The sequence below is a fragment of the Schistocerca nitens genome, chromosome 5, assembly GCF_023898315.1.
Source record: "Schistocerca nitens isolate TAMUIC-IGC-003100 chromosome 5, iqSchNite1.1, whole genome shotgun sequence".
In the NCBI taxonomy this organism is placed as follows: domain Eukaryota; kingdom Metazoa; phylum Arthropoda; class Insecta; order Orthoptera; family Acrididae; genus Schistocerca; species Schistocerca nitens.
In genome coordinates, this window is record NC_064618.1 from 477,003,326 (window position 1) to 477,023,362 (window position 20,037).

Here is a 20,037-nt window from a genome sequence, read left to right on the forward strand (position 1 = left end):
ACACGCAGTAGGTATAACTGAAGAGGACCCTAAATGTAGGATCTGTGATGAGGGTGAGGAAACTGCATCACACCTAAGCTTTGAATGCATGGCATTGGAGAGTAAAAGATACAGAATCTTCGGAACAACTAGACTTGAAGAAATTGTGTTTAACAAAAAACTGGTAGACGGACTCCTTGCACTATTCAAGGGCACTGGTTGGCTTTACTAGATACACAGGGAGCTATACCGCACAATAAACCTAGTTTCGGTGAAGGCAGTGGAGGGTCAGACCTAAGCTGTTTTAGCTTTCCTGTTAAAATCAATCAATCAGTTCAGAACGTGTAGAGGAATTGGCAACCGACCCTTGAAACTATAGACAGATTTCGTATGGACGCTACAAGAAGTCCACGCAAGTGGTGACAGAGGTTATCGCAGCAAGATGGTGTGTCTCATACATCGTGTCATTGCATCCTAAAATATATGAAACTAAAAGCCTACCGTGCTAGCGCGGTGCAACATTTGAAATTGGAGGATCACGAAAAAATAGTTCATTATTGTAATTGGCTGCTAACATCAGTTGCTAACGGTTACTTGGACACACTACTCTACTTTATGTCATATGAGGTCTGGTTTCATTTGTTATTTTACGTAAACTCCCAGAATTGCAGGTACTGGTCGCACGCATATTCTGTATGAAGAACCTCTCTACTCAGAGAAGATAAGTGTTTGGCATGCGTTGTCCATCTTGCGCACCATTGGCCCCACACTTTTCAATTAAACCTTAATCAGAGCCAGATATGTGAAGACCTTTTACTCTTTCTATGCACAATTAGCAGGTGCAGAGAACTTCTGTGCAATATTCCAACACGATGGAGCAACCGCTCACACATCCTAACAGAGTACAGTCCACATGACCAACTTATTCCCTGAAGACAGACTTGTCAGTAGAGGCCTCGAGCCAACAAGGTCAGCGGACTTAACATAGTGTGATTTTTTATTTATTTATGGTGTACACTAAAAAGCAAAGTGTATGCTTACAATCCTCACACAGTAGATGATCTTAAACGGAACATTACTAGATAAATTGTACTGTGTTGCTGGTAACGACTCCACAAAAAGTCAGCGCTACCTAGATGTGCATGGCCACCACTTCCAGCATCTCTTACAAACAGGTAACTACATATTTTAACATACCTCTTATCTATTTTTATTAGTTAGTTCATTGTGATTTGAATCTCGTGCTTGAGGAGTACCTGTTTTATGTGTTTAAGTTTGTTTGAACGGTAACTACCTTTGGTGGCACATCCAAGACTTTCATCATTCAAATGGGATCTTTTCAGTGCCGTTCCTTATTCCTTCTCCTTACGGGGACGAAGAGTTATTTCGTAGTTCCCGTGTACTCTCCAATCAGCCCTTTAGGATGTCTGCCTTTGTGCGGAGTAATGAGAGCTGATATTACTATCGGTCTAGTCTGAAGTGCTAAACTGCGGAATATATCACCCATTAAGCTACTCACCTAACTAAAGTTGAATTTTCTCGGTTTCCTTTAATACTAACCCTTCCAACACCAGCCTCACTAAATGTTGACCCCTTGAGAATAGGGCTGTTCATTTTCCCAAGATCCAGCATCTGTTCAAAGGATCTGTCAATTATAGGCGTATCAAAGCAGGAAATTGTTTAACATTAGATCGAATTAACGCTCTGACTGCTTTAGACGTACTCTCTACATTCTGTTGTGAGAGCGGCTGAGCTGCTCGCTTAATGCTGCTAACTGTACTGAAAGATGACCTGACATACGTGGCATGTGATTTTAAGAAAGGTAATTAGTGGAAAAAGTTGATTTTTGCATATCTTAGAGTCTGATATCTTCGCACGATAAACAATTAGGTTTATTTTCGTTATTTGCGTTAGTTGCTGTAAATAATTGCAACAAATTTTAAGGAGATTGCAGAGGCAAAAATACATCGTCTAAACGGTGTGTATGGTTGATTTTAGCTCATAAATTGATATGTAGATAAGATATCAAAATTTTATTTCGAACTGGGAGCAGGATGCCTCATTTCATTCTCTAGTTATTGGTTTTTATATCCGGTAGACGGTCATGTGTCCTTGCAGATTGGGAATCGTGTAGTCGTACTGATCGTCATATTTCTTAAACGGCTCAAGATATGGAAACGAATTTGTTCTGTACATAACAGTCTGCAAAGAGGCCCGTATGTTGTGTGATAAACACTCGAAATATTTTTATTCACGGAGATATGGAAATAGCTCGTCCGCAGCAGTGAGAATGTTGGCGGAATAGGACACGTAAACAAGTCAATAGTGCATGAGGAGAACTCAGAAGGCGGGTTTAAATACGTCCTCAGCAGCTGGGGAGCGCAGAAAAGTGACAAGTTAACACGTTCCCAGCAGGGAAAAGATTAAATGAACAACTCTTCCATTGAAGTTAAAATCTTTTGGGTTATTAGGCCGCTAGAACAGTAGTGTTCCAGCAGTAGTGGGCACCACAAGTTCCTGAGGAAGATCCCAGCAGAGGGATCGAAACGTCGATCATTTTAGAAGAAATAACCCAGAAGATTTTAACTTCAGTGACAAGGACCACGAAAGCCTGCAGACTTACATAATTCTTCCGTTCGCTGTAACACAAAAATGCCACACACTGGAAAGCGTTGACAATACGTTAGCCGGCCGTGGTGGCCAAGCGGTTAAAGGCGCTACAGTCTGGAACCGCGCGACCGCTACGGTCGCAGGTTCGAATCCTGCCTCGGGCATGGATGTGTGTGATGTCCTTAGGTTAGTTAGGTTTAAGTAGTTCTAAGTTGTAGGGGACTGATGACCTTAGAAGTTAAGTCCCATAGTGCTCAGAGCCATTTCAACCATTTTGAACAACACCTTAAAAGCAGGAAAGACTGACTTTTGGAAGGACACGCCAAGATAAACAGAGAGTGAAGCTCATTTATTAATTATTTTATTTTATTTTATAAAAATATTGTCAATTCACGGATATGAGAAACAATTATCTGTGTTGGCCGGCCAGTGTGGCCGAGCGATTCTAGGCGCTACAGTCTGGAACCGCGCGACCGCTACGGTCGCAGGTTCGATTCCTTCCTCGGGCTTGGATGTGATGTCCTTAGGTTAGTTAGGTTTAAGTAGTTCTAAGTTCTAGGGGACTCATGACCTCAGAAATTAAGTCCCATAGTGCTCAGAGCCATTTGAACCATATTTCTGTTTATTTCCCTAAAGGGTTCAGTAAGAATTCAATTTCGTTCGCCTGAAGACAAATAGATCATATCGCCTGTGTGGTTGGCATTGTAATGACGTATAAATGACTGTATTTGCATTTCATAATAATGCGATGGAATATGAAGCACTTTTCTATGCCTCCAAACTATACGGAAATAAAGGCACGTCCCATTCCATATACGATATGTGGCTTTTCCTTTTCTCCCATTCCATATACGATATGTGGCTTTTCCTTTTCTTTATTATCAGCCCCACTGGCCAGTACTTTCGAAGGAATAGGCGGAAACGCGGTTGGAGCGCTCCCGTAGGCTGGTTTGGCCAGGTCTAACTTACAAGGAAAGGTCCCAACCGGAGGAATCTACTTTTCTAAACAATCTGTACGGCGATGTAGGTGTAGGTCCAGGAAATCACACGCTATAGCCATTCACTCTGGTGAGCCCTCGTTTGCGAGTAATCGACGATAAAAAATTTAGATGTTTCGTGTGATACTCCTTGCTTTTTAAAATGACAAGTGCTTATACATTTATCCCATAGCGTAATGGATATGGTGCTGAACTCCTATACATAACTATGTGGGTTTGGATATTATCGGGTGATGCCAAATTTTTTTTTATAGCTTCATCCAGAGACTTTGATCAGTTATTCAGATAATTGGTTTAAGTGTAATTTTTTATGTTTCCTTGTCATATCATATTATACATCGTCTGAAATGAATCATTTGCTCTCAGTTCTTCTTATCAGTCTTTTTTCACTTGAAATGCTTATTCAAGTGATTTTTCTAAGTCTATTACCTTCGATTCAATTGCTTTTATTTTTTCATCTTACGCTGTCGTCAACGTTACTGCATTCATTATTTCTATTTTCTCATTTTGCTTTCATTTCGTTTCTCTTACAATCCCCGCTTTCGTTTAAATCATTATTCACGTTACTTAGTTCAGAGTGCAACAAAAATTTGTTTTAAGTGTTTGTAAGACGCTTGCCATCCAGAAAGATGAACATCTAATGAAAAATACATTCTTGACCCCATTGTACAGCCAGTTAAATAGATTATCTCATCTTTAGATCGGCTTTTTCATATGTGTCAACATTATGAAAGATACATAAAAGTAATTATAAATTCTGTAACAGTTGTGTTACTAAATGTGACACTTCTGTCACTAAATGTAACTGGGTTTTCTCTTTTGATGCAAGTCAATTGTCAGGATGAGCATTCTAAAGCATTCTGTCAGGGTGAAAATATTAAATAAATTAACTTTTCCCTCTTAACAACATGTGGGCAGGGAGGGTTCTTCCTTGGCTCGGGTATGAGGTCGAATGAAACATCATTTTTACATAAGATAACTTTTATTGAAGATTTGTACAACTGTATCTTACGGGATGTTCTGGTTCGGAGAGCGGCAGCTGTGTCGTTTGTGAAGTCTTCTGCTGCGGCAGCGGCGGCGGCGGCGGCGTCTGATTACACGTAGCGGTGTGTATCTCGTGTCGCCGTCTCGCCCAGTTGACTGGAGACGCGCAGCGCGAGGTGGCCCGTTTAATTATTGCGAGCGAAATCGTGCATCGGATGATACCTTGGGTGTCGCGTCCCAGTGTTTCTCTTCTCTAAGCGGCCGCGTGTGTTCTGCGTCGGCCAGCGGAGCGGCGCGGCAGGGGAAGGCCAGTGTGGCGGACTCGAACCACGGACTCCCGCTTGCCAGTCTTCGGCTGTCAGGTCTTCATCCCAGCTCACAGTTGACTGCTGATGTGAGGCCGTCTCCTTCCCGTCCTCACGAGTCACCCGGGTATGTAAAAATCCAACTTCAAATACCTTTTGACTTCTGTCTTCTGGCGCCGCGGCTGCTGCTTGCTATTCCATTACAGAGGCGGACTTGGTTCGTCTGTGCATGATGCAGACTCTTCTTGCATGACGGTCTTCAGCACCGAAACTGACTGAAAACTACTGCTACTCTTCTTTTCTTCCTTCGTCTCTCGTCTTCGTCTCCGTCTCCGTCTCCGTCTTCGTCTCCCTCTCCGTCTTCATCTGTCTTCATCTCTCTGGCCCACTGCGTCTCGCGTATTTATTCACTTCAGTTTACTGGAGGTGAACGACTTCACGGTCATTGCCTCTTCTGTCACGTTAAGAAGCTCCTCGAAGAATCTTCTTAACGTCGGTCATTGGCTCTTGGAATGTAGGCGAGGGCTTTTGATCCCATGTGACGACTGAGAAACACGTGAGCCGGTCATTGCCTCTTCTGTCACGTTGAATAGCTTCTCGAAGAATCTTCTTTACGTCGGTCATTGGCTCTTGGGATGTAGGCGAGGGCCTTTGCTCACATACGACAACTGAGAAACACGTGAGCCGGTCGGGCGATGCCCTGACGGCTGAATCGACAGCGCCCGCTTATGTGGAACTTTCTGATTTCACGGTCATTGTCTCTTCTGTTCTGCTGTTCGGCCCGCTGTTTGCGAGTATGTAACTCTCTAAACTAAACCAAGTTTTTCATTTATATTCTAATTTCTAGTTCACTTGGATTTCACTAATTTATTTACTTAAGTACCACTCAACAATTCATATGCAGGAAGATTCCAAGTGGAAAAAGAAGAAGATTCAACGAAATAATAACAGCAGCTGAAGAAGTTAAAACGTTGATTAAAATGATGTGACAAAGCAATATAAATAAAGGAACTGCATGCAAACCAATTAATTAAATAAATAATTGCGAAGAAAATCATTTGGATAACGATTTAGAAATTAAATTTTGTCCTGCCTGACGTGATTAGAACAGACAGTCTTTAAGACGTGCGCTCAGTACCTTTACTATTAAGTTTTGCAGTCAGTCTTTAAATTATTACTGTTTTTAAACCCATATAACATCATGCGAAATTCCGAAATCTTTTGTCTACGATTGTTCGCAAATAAGGCCCCACCAGGGTGAATGGTTCTGGGGTACGATTCCTTGGATTTTAACCTGCGTCGCTGTAGAAAATGTTTCAAGAAGTCGATCTCACCTCAGTGGACCTGTCCTTCATTGTAAGAGTACTTTTAAATAACAGTAGACGTGACACAGACGTAACTGCCACAGTCGCATTAAGAACCTCATTAAGTATCTATGGCCGCATTGAGGACCCATCGGAATCGAAACTCCACAGCGCCAAATCTGTCAGTGACCCCTCGTACCATCGCAATTACAACCGATGTGAGACGCAGACGAGGTGGTAGCTGTCAGGATGAATTCACGCCGAAGACGCGCCACTGGTGGGCGCTATCAGTCAACCTCGGGGAAGGCGATGAAAACAGTTCCTCCTACAGCGTTCTGAGAAACAGTCTGAATAGCTTGAAATGATGTTACAAAGTAAATTGTGCTGAGAAATAATTTCTAATAAAAATATTAGATAGGTAGAGCCGTTTCCGAATTTATGAGCGTTGAAGTTACCCAGTCACGCAGTTGAGGGCACACGTTCAAGGGGCCTCCAGAGACGGTGTCGCCATACGTGTTTCTCATATTATTTTCCAAAACCGACACAAAAATTGCACATGGAACTGTAACAGGGCTCGAGCCGAGCCAGTTGCTGAGCAGTTCTGTGCACTATCAACTGCGCTATGGGAACATCTGGCACAAATCGTATCCGGCGGGCAGCTTAAATTTACGTACGCAACGGCCTGATTGTTTATTTTCAATGCTAATTAACTCCGAAATGGTGCAACGCATCGTATTTTCCCCTTAACAGTCATTTCACAGCACAGCTTACCGTACAACACCCTTACAAGCTTTTCATATAGTTTCTGACCACAATGTGTGCCCAGTAGTCTTGTCCGACAGGGCAGCTGGAAAATTCAGTTTGAATTTGACAGTGTTGTGACCATCACGGCAAAAGTCAGATTTTATCACCATTTGTACTACACAAATAATGCACCTATCAGTGTTGTAGATTGGGTTACCAAAGCAAGTATAGTAACGGTTATCAGTAAACTGAAAACAACGATATGGTACCACCACAAACACATTACCATGCCTAATGCAGTGTAGGGAAACCGCTGGCATCCAAAACAGTTTCGTCTTGGACTGGATAAATATAGGTCAAGTATGGTTTTTAAGGGCGTCTTACTCCTTTCCTCCTGCAAAATAGTGGCAAATTCATACATCGACAATGGAGGTGGGCGGCGATCACGCAACCTTCTCATCAAAGTAGGCTACAAAGGCTCAATACGAAGACTGTTCAAAAAATTCCAGAACATTCGTAATTTCACGCCAATGGTGTGCAGGTGCGAAATGCGGTTGGCATCCCTGTACACGCCTGTGTTTAATGTGTAGCAGCCGGAAGATTCATTTTTGTATGCTCTGTTAGTTATTGTTCAGTGCTATATTGTGTAGAACGATTGTGTGGCACAGTTTGCGAATTTCGAGATGGCAAAATTAGAGGAGCAACGGGTCTGCATTAAATTTTGCGTGAAACTCAAGGAAATCTTTACAGGAACAAACCAAATGATGCAGAAAGCCTACGGTGATGAGTGCTTAAGCCGTACTCGGTGTTACGAACGGTTCACACGGTTTAAAAATTCCCGGACGTAAATTAAAGGTGACTCTCGTTCTGGACGCCCTTGACGTCTATCAATGACGCTAATTTCAGGAACGTCAACGAAATTGTGCGTGCCAATTGAAGACTAACTGTCGAAGAGACTGCAGAAGAAAATAACATTTCAATTGGATCATATCAAGAAATCCTGACAGAGCATCTTGGAATGCATCATGTTGCCGTGAAGTTCGTCCCATGGCTCATGCCTTAAGACCAGAAAGACATTCGCCTCGCAATCTGTAAAGAGCTTTTGGATCGTGCAAATGAGAACGAGATGTTCCTTAAGAGAATCATAACCAATGACGAGACGTGGGTCTACAATTACGGATTTGAGACAAAGGTTCAGCCTTTACAATGGATCGGGAAAAGTTATCCAAGACCATAAAAAGCTCATCAGGCCAGGTCAAACGTCAAAACCATGTTGATAGTTTCAACTTTGAAGGAATAGCTCATCATTTCGTCCCATGTGGACAAACTGTTAATCGATGGTACTCTCTGGACGTTCTGCGACGCCTGTGAGAAAATGTGAGAAAGAAATGGTCTGAAATGTGGCGAGACAATTCATGGCTTTAGCATCACGATAAAGCATCCGCACATTCATCCCTGTTGGTGCATGACAATTGCACGAAAAGCAAAATCACTGTTCTGCCGCATCCTCCGCGTTCTCCAGACCTGGAACCTCCGGAAATTGTTTTGTTTGGTTTAAGTTTAAACCCCCTTTGAAAGCACGAAGATTTGCCACGATAGACGAGATAAAAGAAAATTCGCAGACGGCGCATAGCGCGATCCAGTCAGAAGCGTACCAGGACTGCTTCCGGAAGTGGAAACGGCTTTGGCAGCGGTGTATCAATGCTGGGGAAAAGTATTGGGAAGGAGGGGATGAAAGTAAGCATAGAAAAATTCTGTAAATAAAGTTCCGGAGTTGTTTGAACAGACTTCGTTCTATGGAGATATAATGAGTGTGGTGACCAGGCGAGATGCTACAATTCATACTCATGCTCACAAAACAAATCGTGGTCAGGATCACTGTCGTTTTGTGACACATCATCAGGATCGGAAAACCCCTGCCAAGTTTCATTATCGAGACGTAAACTCGGCCAGAAGTTGGGAACTGTATGAAAGGAGAACCATCGGACCAAATGACGTTCTTCCATTGCTCTACAGTCTAATTTTACGGTTCTGGTGCCACATTTTCCTGTTATTGTCATTTACACCACTGATGAGTGGTTTTGTAATTCCAGATCGCCCTACAATTTCAGCTTCTGTAGTTACCCTCATGTGATTTTGCTTCTTCAGCGACTTTTCCAGATGTCGTCATCTTACTTTTTGTCACACTCGTCTTCAACGACCGTCCGTCACGATCACTCAACACGTACATTACTCCGGGTTGTGGTGCGGCTGGTCGCAGCGGAGGTTCGAGTCCTCCCTCGGGCATGGGCGTGTGTGTTTGTCCTTAGGATAGTTTAGGTTAAGTCGTGTGTAAGCTTAGGGACTGATGACCTTAGCAGTTAAGTCCCATAGGATTTCACACACATCTAACACATAGTCCAGGCTGTGATTGAGTGGATAATTTTTTCCTCTGCCCCTGTATGTGGTATAGATCGCCGATCGGTGCCTCTTGAAACGTCAAAGTATTAGGCTACCATAATGATGGAAGCTCTCATTATACGATAGCCAATAATTTTGCCACGTTCGAATTCACTCAGCTCCGACATAATGCTCTCACAACTACACAGAACACTTGTAATGTATCGAGGACAAAGCAAAGATATCGTTTGTGATCAAACACAACAGCGCAACGTTCAGGCTTGGCTAGCATCTGCGTTTATGTTTTTCAAGCATTTCTCGCAGTGTTTCGACCCTTTTGTCTAATCCCTGTAGGGCGGAGAGACAACAGTGAACAGCATGCGGTCGCTGATGGCAGTGTGTGCACTTAACGAACGTAACGGTTCTAAAGTTCATGACGAGGGTGCAAGAAATGCACGACTATCAAGGGTAAAACATAGGCAAAGTACCTTCATGTGTTTATCTCAGTGTCCGACAAAGGGTCGAACGTAATTAAAGAAGGCGGTGCATTCAGTACGAGCTCTACATACAGGGTGATTCAGTTGCCCCTACCGATGTCGTTTAATGCAACCGCAATGTTATATCTGACCTTAAAAACCGCGTGTGAGAATTCCATATTTTCTCGCTCACTACCTGCAAGCTATTAGTTCTACAGAAAAAAATGAACGGGACGTTTCTTCAGGATGTTTAACGTCATTCAATGTTGCACTGGTATACGTTTTCGTTAGAGGTCGTAATTTTCAAGCTGTTCGGGAAAAATGCACAAAAGTGACCTTAAAACGCGCCCCCACTCCGACGCTCAGACACCAACGATCAGGATTTCGAGTATGGTTTCCATGGCACTCCATCCGAACACTGTACAAAAATTTACGACTACACTAACTATTTCCTACATTCGAACATTTTTGGCCTTAATTAACTAGCCTTATTAAGCCACTGCTTAGTCGAGCAGCCACATATTGTAAAACTGACGTTGGTGTATATTTTGCTTAACAATTTTTGTGAATTTTAAGACCATGTAATAAACAAATACATCGTTGTCACTGGCCCTCTTACAAGGAAACTCCTGTGCTTGTAATGGTCAAGTTTGGATCGATTTGTCAACGTAATTAGTTTTAGCGTAACGTTTGCAAGTCTTTTTCTTTCCTCACCCTCGTGGACACGTTTAAATTAATAAAGTTAACAAAGTAGGTGACTATGATGGTGGCGTAATAGCCCAATCAATAGAGCCAGAAAAAGTCGAAAATCGGCAATAGTTCGAGCAGTTGAAAATTTTTGTTCAGTGGTAGGAGGGAGAGCCACGAGCAACATATTAGAAATTCTGACTGGCAAAGGATGAATGTAGGACTAGAGGAGCGTCTGAAAGTGATTTTATACGTTATTCTTCAATAGTTAGAAAACCGTGGCCTCCAGCAAAAACCTACCCTGGCACAAAATTTAGCTACATTAATTTTCCTACAAAACGATGCTGTTCATTTTTTTCTGCATGATTAACTGTTTGCGCGAAGCGAGCAATAGAATATGAAAATCTTGCGAGTGGCTTTTGAAGGTCAAATGTAGCACTGCGGGAAGCATAAAACAACATCAGTAGGGGAAGATGAATAGCCCTGCATAAGTTGATGCCAAGAATCTAAGTCGTAATTAAGAATCAGTCATAACTCAAAAACGGACACACTTGTGGGCTTGTCATGTAACATGTTCTCGCAATTATCACGACAAAAAATTACTGTGACATCATCGTTATAGGAGCAACACTTTCAACAATGGTTCACCGCCATGGTACACGTGAAACAGAGCATACCATTGGCCTACTCTGAAAGCAGCACTTTAATGCAGACGACAGATTATTCCACGCTTTCAACATGAGAACACGCGGATTCAGTTTTAAAGAACAGTAATTACATTTGCAACGTGTTTTCCTTGCTGACAGCAGCGACTGACAGTGTGGTGAATATGGATCTCCTGAACATTTAGCTGTGCACTGTGAGCGGTACAGCCACTTTGTATCATCAACGCTGATATTAATTAATCCTTTCGCTACGTCCAGAGGCACATTTTCAGCGCGGGAGGATGTATAGACAGTTTTTTTATAATCATTGCTTCAGTTTCGTTCGTCATATTTTATTCGATATACCGTTTTCACCGTTTCCTCCTTGAGCATTTTCTGGCCTAGACGTTGGAGCGAAGTGTGCGAGGTCCGCCATTAATCTATATAACTATTTTATTGCACGTAAATTTAGTTTGAGACCATACAATTAGATCAAGTGCACTGGCACTGATGTAGAAGAAACTCCTTTTGTATAACCCTTCAAATCGGGAAAACTATCAAAACAGAATGAAATCATATGTAGTTCTAATCACATGGCTCTCGCCTGAGGTTCGAGTCCTCCCTCGCGCATGGGTGTGTGTTGTTCTTAGCATAAGTTTGTTTAAGTTAGTTTAAGTAGTGTGTAAGTCTAGGGGCCGATGGACTAATTAGTATTGTCCCTTAGGAATTCACACACATTTGGACATCTAATCACATGGCGTTTCGTGTACGATACTGCTCTGGGGAATAGACATCCAGACAGCTGACAGTGTCAGAATATATATCTCCCCGAAGAAACTTCTTACCCAGCTTTCATTGTCTTCTGTGATATCTGTGTTAAATAATATCACTGCAATTTCAAATGTGTTAATCATTATATGCAATAAATTCAACATAACATGTGTTATTACAACATTCCCAACTGCAACTGTTGTTTATATCACTCTAAATATTTTTTACCTTTATTTTGTTTTTATCTATGCGGTCGCTACAACTTGCGTTGATTTTTTTTTTCTGAACATGGAGACAAGAACGGCAGTAACAGTAGCCCATTACTTCCTGCACTGAAGCAGGGTTTATTCGGTGGTTTCACACCCTGTTGCTCTAGTAAGGCCAACCAGTACTCCAGTACCAGGAGGCCATTTACTAGCCATTTATTAGAGACAATTTCTTCAGGACTTGATGACCCCGCGACCAACATTTGCATTGGGAGGTCAGGTATGGTGCGGTGTCTATCTTCACCATTGAATTGTGAAATTCTCATTTATAATCTTCTCAGGAATACCTCTGCAAAATGAGCTTCTTTCTCTATAACTACCGTGGATAGGTGTCTCTTAAAGTTCCCATGGCCTGTCATTAGTCCTCACTCCACATTAGTCTGCCAAGCACAGGATTAAAAAACTTCGAGCCGGCCGAAGTGGCCGTGCGGTTAAAGGCGCTGCAGTCTGGAACCGCAAGACCGCTACGGTCGCAGGTTCGAATCCTGCCTCGGGCATGGATGTTTGTGATGTCCTTAGGTTAGTTAGGTTTAAGTAGTTCTAAGTTCTAGGGGACTAATAACCTCAGCAGTTGAGTCCCATAGTGCTCAGAGCCATTTTTTAAAAAACTTCTCTTAAAACATGGCTTTAGAATCATTAGCTTGCCATGTTTTTCTTTTTGGATCTTAGTTCAATATTTAGCATCCTGCCTTCTCATCCAGTTTAGTAGTTTTGATTGAACTATCGCCTTAGTGATGGCTATGGCAGGTTCCGGTGGAATAAATGAAGTCGTTGGACCTGTCCTGGGCAGCCGGCCGCGGTGGTCTCGCGGTTCTAGGCGCGCAGTCTGGAAACGTGCGACTGCTACGGTCGCAGGTTCGAATCCTGCCTCGGGCATGGATGTGTGTGATGTCCTTAGGTTAGTTAGGTTTAAGTAGTTCTAAGTTCTAGGGGACTGATAACCACAGCAGTTGAGTCCCATAGTGCTCAGAGCCATTTGAACCATTTGTCCTGGGCAGCCCATCAGCTTGTTCATTGTCGAGTCCAGATTGATCATCGACCCACGACAACTTTCCTCTGTTGCTTTCCCCTAGTCTCATGAGACCTTTCTGGCATTCTGCAACGACCTTTGATCTCTTTGCAGGGCTGATAGAGGTTCGGGAGCTGCTTGGCTGTCTGAATAAATGTAAAAGCTACTATCTTTGTAGTGCCCACGTAAATTATCCTTCGCTCATATTATGATGGCGGATATTTCTGCCTCGAATACTGTGGCCAGCTTCCCTAAGGAGACTGTGCTCTGTAGTTTAGACTGTGTCGCATAACCAGGCCCAAGCGCCTTCATCACTTTTCGACTCATCAGCAAACCAAACAGTGTCTCCTGCACGGTGTCGTGGTTCGTTCTTCCGCTGCACCCCACCTACAAGTGTTACATGGAAACGTTTATTGAAGCAGTTGGAAGTTACTGTAGAAGCAGTCGGCATTTCCTCGATCATTCCTATATTTACCACACTCATTATAAAGGTGTGTGTGTTTGGGGGGGGGGGGGTGTTCAGGATATCCTAAGGGCTTCCTGTTATTTACAGCTTTTAGCCTGTATGACCCTGCCATAGTTTCCATTTTATCAGACAGGCGTAATGCGAGTATATCCGGCGTGTTGTCCATTCCAGCAGTTGGTGTGCTGCTAGTTCCGCCTGTTATGGTTAAACAGGCCAATCTCTGCACCTTGCCAAGCTCCATAGCAGCCACCTTCTGTTCTACTATGTTCCATCATACTGCAGCGCTACAGAATAGTTTTCTGATAATGAGCAAAACGGCTGTTTACGGAACACAGGATGTACTTTAGTGTAAGAAAAGATCAGTCTTGGGGGATTAGGTATCATCAAACGTTAGAAACGTTAAGGTATCATCAAACGTTAGAAACGTAGCATCTTGTGATGCTTTATAAACGTTGTAAACTACAAGTATATAGAATATGAAACACAGAGAGTGGAAATTAGAGGGGCGAGGGAGGCAGCAGGAAGGCGGGGGGAGGCGCAGGAGAAGTGCACTGCATAAAAGTTAAACGGAAACAGAATGAAACATTGGTGGCACACAGTCGCGGTCGTAACAAATCATGAGAAGTACCTAAAAACCATTTCCTGTGGGAGCGAATCTGCTCCTTCAAGATTCCATCTCGCTTAGCGTTAAGATATATATCTCAATTTTTTTCCAAAATGTTTAAATCTAAGCCCTTTCGCCCTATGTGTAAGACCTTTCGAGGTTTCTCATTGGTATCTAAATGCCGCTTCTCATCACTGAGACGTCAGCCCATAGCAGAAGTGCCTTTATTACAGTGTTGTCTGAATCAGGTTAAGACGACACGTCCTGTCTGCCCAATGTAAGCACTAGCACAGGAGCCACATGTGATTTTACGTGTTCTCGACTTTGTAAATTTACTGTGATTTTTGTCAACAGATGCACCCAAATCTTTCTTAAGTTTCCTGCACGTCTGTAAGCCTATATATATATATATATATATATATATATATATATATATATATATAATGCATTGGCATTTCGTTCACAGAAATCCCCTGTATAGTAATAGATGTAAATGCCTTATGGCAATAAATGAAGTTTCCAGAACAGACAATCACTAATCAAATCACGTAGACTATAAAACGGAATGCATGACCGAAAACTACTGGCTCTTGTGGCCCAGTAGACCCCGGCTAACACAACTGATGTTGTTGCGTGCACAGCTCATACACGATATACAATACACTAAGAAATTAAATAGTAACACATAAACTAATTAGAACAGAAACATGCTAGCCTACTAAGTAGGAAACTTCATGGCCGCTTATTGTACAAAGCATCACGTGAAATTGGGTTGGGTTGTTTTGGGGAAGGAGACCAGACAGCGAGGTCATCGCTCTCATCGGATTACGGAAGGACGGGAAAGGAAGTCGGCCGTACCCTTTCAAAGCAACCATCCCGGCATTTGCCTGGAACGATTTAGGGAAGTCGCGGAAAACCTAAATCAGTATGGCCGGACGCGGGATTGAACCGTCGTCCTCCCGAATGCGAGTCCAGTGTGCTAACCACTGCGCCATCTCGCTCGGTTACGTGAAATATGTTCTTAGATATGTAATTAGACCAAATTAGCACAGAAAAAATACAACACAAATACAGTAGCAAATTAAAACACATGTAATGATTAGACTAAAATAACACTCAACAGACACAATAGACAACACTAAATGTAGAAATAGTAACACATAGATGTAACAGAATAGAAACCTACAACAGAGTAAGTAGAATAGATTGTAACCGATTAATGTATCAGGTGCCACATTCAAACCATAATTAAACTACACTGACACAGAAAAACTCTTACTCAAGTGATCTACTTAATTATCACACTTACAATACATATACTTAGATATTAGAGCTGTGCAGTCCTGAATCATCGACTGCACACCGATCAGTTCAGCGCAGCTAAATGACAACATGAAGGCGACGACCCGCGCGCCAGTGGAAGATGCGGGCGCTATCACACCTCCAGGAAGACAAAGTTCAGTGCCCCCTGTCAACGCTGACTTAACCAGCCTCCCATCACTGGTCGGCCCCTAAGTTCGGTTGCAGACTTTTAGAACATCAGTACTGAGCAGTAGGAAACATTATTTAACTGCGTTCTGCGAGCAGTATGAGATTGTCAGTGTAATCACATATAGGAGGCACAGAAAGTCGAGTACAGTTTCTTCCCTTAATGGAATTAGCGGGACGTCGGACTCGAGAACACATGCCTAGACCACGTCCCTGAACAGCGCCGGTGAAGGGTAATCTACCTCCAACACTAATACTTCCTGTCTTAATTTTATTTTCTTCTTAAAAATTAAAAGATTATAGATTTCCATTTCAAAACTTCATGTGTTATAATTTCAAGAAGTAATCATGGCTGTATCTTATACATAACAGGGCAACAGATCTCCATGTAGCCTCACCTCCATGTGGCGCTGCGTGGCAACGATGCCTCGACTACGGTGTCAAATTTCACTGCGCGGTTGGAGCCTTGAGTGCCGGCTAAGTGCACTGAGTACAGCGCTACGGCCCGCACAAAATTTATCAGAATGTGGGCCCTAGTTGTGTAGATGTAAACTTGAAAGAAATAATAATAATAAAGTAGCATAATAGCGCCAACGGCCTTGCCCCAGTGGTAACACCGTTTCCCGTCAGATCAACGAAGTTAAGCACTGTCGGGCTGGGCTAGCACTTTAATGGGTGACCATCCGGTCTGCCGAGCGCTGTTGGCAAGCGGGGTGCACTCAGCCCTTGTGAGGCAAACTAAGGAGCTACTTGACTGAGAAGTAGCCGGTCACGGAAACTGACATACGTCCGGGAGAGCGATGTGCTGACCACAAGCCCCTCCACATAAGCACCGAGTAATGATGCCTATGGGCTTAGGATGACACGGCGGCCAGTCAGTACCTTTGGGCCTTCATGGCCTGTCGGAATGGAGTATAGTTTCGTAGCATAACAGCTGTTGCACAACACGGGGTTAAATGACTATTAAGTCACTGCAAACAGTAAAAAAGACATTTCACACTAACTTACAAACAGAGTCCATACATATTACAAAAATGGATATGCGTGTATGTTCCACAACTCCCCCTAAATCTCTGGCCCGAGTTCAACCAGACTTGCTACACGTATTCCTTATTTTCTGGGAACGCTCGCTGTTGGAGTAAGAATCATCCATCCGGCACAGTTCAGGAGATATGTCATAAACAATGAGATCAGTGAAAAACTGCCACATCACGTTTAAATTTATTCCTTCTGTGCTACTCATTCCATACTTCGTAAATTTCGCAGAAAGTGTCCAGATATGCAGCCGACTGCACATACAAAATTATATCATGTTACCACTCTAAGTTCAGGAAATATGACTTCGTAAGCCGGCCAGGGTGACCGAGCGGTTCTAGGCGCTACAGTATGTAACCGCGCGACCGCTACGGTCGCAGGTTCGAATCCTGCCTTGGGCATGGATGTGTGTGATGTGCTTAGGTTAGTTAGGTTTAAGTAGTTCTAAGTTCTAGGGGACTGATGACCTCAGACGTTAAGCCCCATAGTGCTCAGAGCCAATTGAACCATTTGACTTCGTAAACATTGAGATGCTTGGAAATCTGCCGTATAGTGCACTACATTTAAACTTATTACTTATTTGCTCCTAACTCAATTCGCAACACATTTTGCAGGCAGCATCCGCGGATATATATACATCGTTGTACGACACACAATTCAAGACATAAGACGTCATAAACTCTGCGATGCGTGACAACATGCCGCGTCATGCTTGTTGTTTTAATACGCTTGTTCTTTACTACTAAGATACACATGCACTAAAGCTAACTGAGTAAAATGTCTTACACCTGTCACACTTTTGACAGCTTTCAACTGCGAAGCGCAGAACGGCTGTAGGCGAAAACACTCGCCATCTATAGAGCTATGAAGAAACATTCCTATAGAGACATTTACAAAATCGTGTTGTAGACACACGAAGCAAATGCGCTCAGCGTACAGAAACTGTCCGGGATGATGCACTAGAAACATAGTCCACTTTTTGTTTTCGTTTCTAATAGAAAATTGGTAAAATGAATACCCGGACAATGCCGCTTTGACAGTTGTTAATCAATAATAGGGCAGTTAGTTCAGTGGTCGTCAAACTGGGACCCGTGGGCCCCATGAGGCTCGAACGATTTATTCAGCGGCACGCGGTTCTCGCCGTACTTTATAATAACATTCACCCAGTAACTAACAGGCGAATCCATGAAAGGCAACTAACCTTAAGGAGCTTTTTAAGAGTAAAGTTTTCCTTCTTTGCAACTTCCCCCGCGGAGTGGCCTCGCGATTGGAGGCACCATATCACTGACAGCGCGGCCTCTCGCGCCGGAATTTCGAGTCGTCCTTCGGGCATGGGTGTGTTGTGTATGTTCTTAGCATAAGTTAGTTTAAGTAATGTGTAAGCCTAGGGACTGATGACCTCAGCAGTTTGGACCCTTAGGGATTCACACTCATTTCAACATTTGAGAGACAGTAATACTTTAAGATGCGCTTAAAATTTGTAATCAAAGAGTCCTGCCGCAGTGGTAACGTCGGTTCCCGTCAGACCACCGAAGGTAAGTGCTGTCGGGCTGAGCTAGCAGCTGGATGCGGCACCGTTTCCGTCTGCCGAATGCTATTGGCAAGCTGGGTGCACTCAGCCCTTGTGAGGCTAATTGAGGAGCTATTTGAGAAATAGCAGTACCGGTCACGGAAATTGACAACGGCCGGGGGAGCTGTGTGCTGAGCACATGCCCCTCGGAATCCGCATCCGGTGATGCCTACGGCTGAGGATTATACGGCGGCCGGTCGGTACCCTTTGGCCTTCAAGGCATGTAGGACCACTTTTTTTGTTTTTCCTTTTATTTTGATAAACGTTGGTGAATTCGGTCGTTAGATAAGTGAAGCTGGCCGGTTACCTCAGGGTCAGAGGGGTAAGTAACGCGCTCACTTAGAAGTTAGAGGATCCTAGAGAGGTGCAATATTTTACTGCTTGTCTTCCAGTACTCACAACTAACAGACGTGCCCATCTCGTACCGAACAGCTGCTATGGTATAAATTTCAAACTGAAGTTGTAAGACGTGTATATTTCTATTGTCTATTGTCAAACAACAATTTATGAAAGATGTTTGTGTCTTATTAATAGGATTATGTAGGAATAATTAATATTTGTCATTTTGGAAATAATTGTGGTAGCAGGGAATGTCTGCACCAAAGTATTGTTGGCGGGAGAGACCACACATTGATATAATTTTAAAAAGGGCGGGAGAGGTCTTAAAAGAAAAGAGCGGGAAGACTGCGCATTGATACGTTTTGTAATGGTAGCAGGGATTGTCTGCATCAGAAAGCACTGTCGGCGGGAGAGACCGCAATTAAGCGTTCGTAGGAAGTCAGTAGTAAGTGAGATGCGAAGCGAATCGGTAGCAGGTGTGAAGCGAGAGACTGAGAGGAGCGGTGTGCCTGCCAACCACCAGCTATGATTTGCACGAGATTATAAACGGATGTACAGAGACATTAGCTAACTATTATCATAAGAGGAACTAATATTATTGAATTATATTTTTGAGAAACTCAAGACTACTGAAGGCATGTTTCCGCAATGCTAGTTGTAAGATTATTGTAAAAAGTAAGTCCCATTTGAACGTTTGTAAAATCATTTCATTACCAACAGTAAATCTTTGAAGAATCGTTTTCAGAATATAATTAATTTTTGCCAGAAATATTGCATTACTGATTATAATTATAATCCACCCCAAAAACCATCAACGTAAAACTTTGCAAAATTTTATTGTTGTCAAGAAAAAGTTTAACTATGAATTACGTAACTTCAGTCAAATTAATTAAAGAATAGCGTGAGCTTTACTATCAAAGTATAACGTCAGCTTTGGTAATAAATACAGCCACTAATTATGACAGCCCACCAGCAGCTAATAAAGTATAGTAAAACAGAATAAGTATATTCATGTCCCAGTTCGATGTAGCAGTCAGATGGCGATCCAGTAACAGTAAAAAAGGTAAGGAACAGTTTTGGGTTATTGCAGGTAACGACTGAGGGCCACAACGACGACACATTCTATGTTTCGTCGAAATAATCAGCAAATCACTTTTAATAAGCAGCATTTAAATTTGTATGTGAAGATTGCACTTATTATTATTGAGAAGTAGAATTAATCTCAAACGAAAGATTTCTTTTGTTATTATTAAGCACGAGATAGAAATCCTAAGGGAAGATTTCGTAGCTTATTGTAGAAGGGAAGTTTGCGTAACAAAAGAGAGAGAGAAAGGAGACGGGAAGGTTTCAAAGTAACATGAACTCATGAATGCACATTG

The 20,037-nt window shown here is 42.7% G+C and overlaps 1 pseudogene; it reads left to right on the forward strand.

The window, feature by feature from the left end:
* Positions 1-16,303: 16,303 nt before the first annotated feature.
* LOC126261047 (5S ribosomal RNA) lies at positions 16,304-16,421 on the forward strand (annotated as a pseudogene).
* The last annotated feature ends 3,616 nt before the right edge of the window (positions 16,422-20,037 follow it).